Raw genomic sequence first — 6,000 nt, 5'->3', positions numbered from 1 at the left:
CTATAAGATACATTTTTCTTTTAAAATACAACTTTTAAATCTTACGGAAACTCTTCCAAGCTTAAAACTTTCACTGTAACCTCGCTGTAACTTATCCCCCATCCCCCGCCCCACAAAAAAAAAACAAACAAACAAACCCGCAATACTATTGTCATTCTTATAGTCAGCACTAAATTGTTCCAAAACAAATGTGTTTTAAGCTGCTAAAGACATATGATTCAAACGCTCAGAAAGTCCTTTGTTTTATATTTTTGATCTCCATTTTTATGCAAAAACTTTTACATTTTTATTTTATGGGTTATTGCTGAAGGTCGTACGATGACGTATGGTTGTTAACACATACTTCCTTTGGTTTCTTGTGGAAATTTGTCCATTGACAACAAACATACCACATCATCTAATTTATATAAGTATTGTATAAATTACAAGGTATTTTGGTGATCTTGCAAAATGATCGTAATCCCGAAAATCGTAAATATATTTTCTTATCTTAAAAGGGGCAAGAAGGGTTCCATTAACAGGCCAATAAAAAAGATTACAGTTAATTTAAAAAAAAATAAAAAAAATAGGGGTATTTTTTTCTCTCATAATAACAGTAAACAGATTCACAACAATGTCAATTTCAAGAAAGCAGACAACAGTTAATTGGTCAATAACAGTACAGCATCAATGATCTAACGAACTTGCACGACTTTTGTAATATAATATTGTTGTAATATACTTTGCATGGTACTTATGACGCATCAAAGAAAAATTAAGCAACAAAACAGTCGTTTTATTGCCGTTCTGATACAATGTAAACAAACCCACCAGCACAGAATCAAGACCCACCAGCACCTGACAGGACCAAATCACCAGCACAGAACGTTTTCTCGCAGGACAACCATACCCACCGTACTTATTTGTACTTTATATGTGTTTTCAAATGATCGTAACTTGTATTACATAATTACATAAAAGGGCAACATCTTTCGTCCAATATCAGATATTCTAATATGGCGTCCTTATTACGCTTTGTAAACAAAACCGTGTTCTAATGAGCACAAAATATGTTTGACACATGCGCACGAACTCATGAAAAGAAAGCAGACAACAGTTACTTGGTCAATAACAGTACAGCATCAATGATCTAGAATATATATGCCACTTTTAACTAAAATATAAAGGCACAGAACCAGGACATAGGAGCACAGAACCACGGCCGTTTTTCTTATCACCAGCACAACGTCAGGACAATTCCGTTTAACGAACTTGCACGACTTTTGTAATATAATATTGTTGTAATGTACTTTGCATGGTACTTATGCCGCATCAGAGAAAAATTAAGCAACAAAACAGTCGTTTTATTGCCGTTCTGATACAATGTAAACAAACCCACCAGCACAGAATCAGGACCCACCAGCACCTGACAGGACCAAATCACTAGCACAGAACGTTCTCTCGCAGGACAACCATACCCACCGTACTTATTTATAAATTCACGACTTGTTGTACATACAATGGTTTTTATGGTGGAGGATACTGTTCATTCATATTTTACAGAGGATTTATTGTGTGTATACTGTTAACATTTATCGGTCTAATCCGAGTGCTCCTAAACAGGAGAAAATTACGAAAGAAGAAGAAGACAGGCACTTTTTGTACAAATAAAATAAAAATCATAATTTGTACAATTTTTTGGTACAAATTGTAGTCAAAATACAAATTATAATTAGGTCTTTCCACCTTTCGTGTGGAAAGACCTATTGATTTTGTTCTGATTATTAGGTCTTTCCACCTTTCGTGTGGAAAGACCTATTGATTTTGTTCTGATTATTTTTTTTTTTCTTCCGCCTAATTTTTTTCTTGCGGTGTAAAAATGTTTCAAAAGATGTCGCTTAGTTTTTTTGTATATGAGATCATACAGTCTATACGCTTTTGAAACTCACCCTGTTTAACCGAAAACACTTTTCTTTGTAAGAGTTATCTCCCCAAACAATGTTTTTCTTGTTATCAGATCTCCTCCGCAACCGTAAAAGAAAGCGACAAATTTATTTTTCCAAATTCCTCGTTATATCCTCAGGATGTTACGTTTTATTTTGACCGAAGCTATAGGAAGACCCCATATGAGAGTAATTTCCCCTTTTGTATTGAAATAAGTGAAATAAATTTGTAACTGGAAAACCATAAATGATAGAGGCCTCAAGTATGAAAATGAGGTCAAGGTCAAAGGTCAAGGTCATGTTCAAATTTTTGATTTTGGCTTGTTATCTCTTATTTTCAGAAATCATACAAGATATCGACAAAATATTTTCACACAATTGTTAGTTGCGACATGTCGTAACATGTAAATTTTACTTAAAAGGGTACGTAACATTTAATGCGAGTTTTGCCCCCTTTTATATCTAATATTAGTTGTATGGTAATATAACTCATTAACAATATAAAGTAGAGGCCTAGAGTCTTTTGATTTGAGGTCCTTGGTTGATGACCTTGAAATTGAGCTCAAGGTCATAGGTAAATTTAACGTTCTAGATTTTGACCTATGCTTTTTCCTCTTATATATACATGATAAAGCCATGGGACTTTTGGCAAAAGGTTGCAAGCAATGTGACCTTGAAAAAGCCAACCGGAAGTGACCTTTTGTAAACCGGAAGTAGCCATTTTTTGTACTAATTTAATGTAAAAGTATATAGAACCATCTAGTTTTGGAATCAGTGTCAAGTAAACTATCAAAACATACCGGAAATAACATCTTTTAAACCGGAAGTAAAAAATGATCTCCCTTATGTATATCTTTTTGTATAGAAACCATATATTTTTGGAATCAGCGTCCAATAAGCTGTCATTTGACGCTAAAATTGACATTTAAAACCGAATTTTAATATTTTCATATAAAAAAGATCCTGACTGGTGGAAAGACCATCAATGGTTCTCTGAACAATTGGTTTTTAATTTTTTAAATTTTTTTCTTCCACCTTATTTTTTTCTTGCGGTGTAAAAATGTTTCAAAAGATGTTGCTTAGTTTTTTTGTATATATGAGATCATACAGTCTATACGCTTTTGAAACTCACCCTGTTTAACCGAACACTTTTCTTTGTAAGAGTTATCTCCCCAAACACTGTTTTTCTTGTTATCAGATCTCCTCCGCAACCGTAAAAGAAAGCGACAAATTATTTTTCCAAATTGCTCGTTATATCCTCAGGATGTTACGTTTTATTTTGACCGAAGCTTTACGAAGACCCCATATGAGAGTAATTTCCCCTTTTGTATTGAAATAAGTGAAATAAATTTGTAACTGGAAAACCATAAGTGATAGAGGCCTAGGGTCTTTTGATTTGAGGCCCTTGCTCAAAAAGTATGAAAATGAGGTCAAGGTCAAAGGTCAAGGTCATGTTCAAATTTTTGATTTTGGCTTGTTATCTCTTATTTTCAGAAATCATACAAGATATCGACAAAATATTTTCACACAATTGTGTGTTACGACATGTTGTAACACATAAATTTTAGTCGAAAGGGTACGTAGACATTTGACGCGAGTTTTCCCCCTTTTTATATCTAATATCATACGTATGGTAATATAACTCATTAACAATATAAAGTAGAGGACTAGAGTCTTTTGATTTGAGGTCCTTGGTTTATGACCTTGAAATTGAGCTCAAGGTCATATGCTAATTAAACGTTCTAGATTTTGACCTTTGCTTTTACCTCATATGTACACATGATAAAGCCATGGGACTTTTTGCATTAAGTTGTAAGCAATGTGACCTTAAAAAACACAACCGGAAGTGACCTTTTGTTAACCGGAAGTAGCTATTTTTTGTACTAAATCAATGTAAAAGTATATAGAACCATATATTTTTGGAATCAGTGTCAAGTAAACTATCAAACAAGACCGGAAGTAAACTTTTTAAACCGGAAGTAAAAGATTATCTCCCTTTTCTATATATTTTTTTTATAGAAACCATATATATTTTGAATAAGTGTTCAATAAGCTGTCATTTGGCGCTAAAATTGACATTTTAAACCAAATTTTAATATTTTTATATAAAAAAAGGTCTTAACTGGTGGAAAGACCATCAATGGTTCTCTGAACAATTGGTTTTTAATTTGTACTATTTTTTGTTCAAATTACAATTTGTACAAAATGATAACTTGTTTACAACATATATATACACATGTGTATTTAATTTTATGTCTCTGAATGAGATAGAATTTGTTTGGACTGTGATACTATATCCCGTATTTCTGAATTCGTCATTTTGATGTTATGTTACAAATATTCAAATTAATATGTGAACAAAAACTCTAAACACTCTTTAAAATGTTTAACTTTATTCAAATGTATACACCACTTGAAAGCTAATACTAAAGTAGATAGAGGAATAAATGGTAATAAACAATATGTATCGCAATGACCATTAAAAGGGTTAGGGAGGACTTACATTGTAAATTGAAAAATAAGCGTGAAAATAAGGACATAGCCAATTTGGAATAATGAAATGGATATTTTAAGTGATGGGATGGACTTCTGCGACCCTTTAGGTTCTAATGTCAGACATATCCATTTCATTATTCAAAATTAGCTATTATCTCTAAATTTTCACGCGTATTTTGGCATTTAGATCCCCTGTAACTCCTCTAATGGGCATTGCATCTTATATTGTTTATTACCATTTTATTCCTCTTTCTATTAGCTTTCAAATTGTGTTTAAAGTTTTCTGTGGTAAGGGGCTGAAGGGTTGCAGCAGATTATTGAATTATTCCAAATACGCTATGTTTTAATGTTCACGCGTATTTCGATATTTCGGTCCTGCGTTACTCCTCTAATAGGCGTTGCAGAACATATTGACTATATATATGTTGTTCCTTTATTAATAAGCTTTCTAATGAGGAATTATGTGTGACTTTAACTAGGGTCTGAAGGATCGCAGAAGTCAATGCCATTATTCAAATATCCATTTCATTATTGAAAATTGTTTTTTTTTAAATTTTCACACGTATTTTCGCATTTAGATCCTCCGTAACCCCTCAAATGGTCATTTCGACACATATTGTTTATAACCATTTTATTTCTCTATTTTTAAGCTTTCAAATGGTGTATAAAGTTTTCTATAATTAGGGGCTAACGGGTCGCAGCAGTCCATTTCATTATTCTAAATACGCTATTTTTTATGTTCACGCGTATTTCGACATTTAGGTTCTCTGTTACTCCTCTAATAGGCGTTGTGAAACATATTGACTGTATATATTGTGTTCCTATATTAACAAGCTTTCGAATGGGGTATAAGGTATGTCTGTTATTAGGGGATGAATGGTTGTAGCAGTCCATTCCGTTATCCAAATATCAATTTCATTATTCAAAATTGGCTATTTTTTTTTTATTTTCACGCGTATTTGGCATTTACATGTCCTCCGTAACCCCTCTAATGGTCATTGCGGCACAATCAAGAAGTTTTATTAATAATCTTGGGATGAAGAAAAACAAAGCTCCAGTAAAAATAAAAAAGACAGCTTATAGAGTTTTTTAATTCTTATATATATGTTTTGGTATTCAGGTCGTCCATACGGAATTTCTGTTAAAAATAGTCAAGGAAACCCACTTGTGTATCCTCCGAAACTAAATGAATAAATAAAGTTAAAAATTTCAAAGTGTTTTTATTTTGTTTTCTAATATTAATTTGAAAATTAATAGATAACACAAAATTGACGAATTCAGAAATACGGGATATAGCGTCACAGTCAAAAACTATTTGTTCATTTCATTATTAACTTTTCAACTTGAATACTAAAATATCATCTGTTTCATTATTGATTATTCATCATTTAATGTTAAATAGTAAATAATGAACTATTTCATTATTCATTATTGAATTTTGAATAATGACAAATGAATAATGGACATACTTCAGCGCGTTTTTCGATGGTCAATATTTGGAACATTCGTAGATTTTGACTAGAGAAACTTACAAATTCAGACCAGTCCTATTGATTTCAATGTCTTATCACTCACGGTTAAA

This window comes from Mytilus edulis, chromosome 14, assembly GCF_963676685.1.
Source record: "Mytilus edulis chromosome 14, xbMytEdul2.2, whole genome shotgun sequence".
Classification (NCBI taxonomy): domain Eukaryota; kingdom Metazoa; phylum Mollusca; class Bivalvia; order Mytilida; family Mytilidae; genus Mytilus; species Mytilus edulis.
This window is presented reverse-complemented; position numbering follows the sequence as displayed.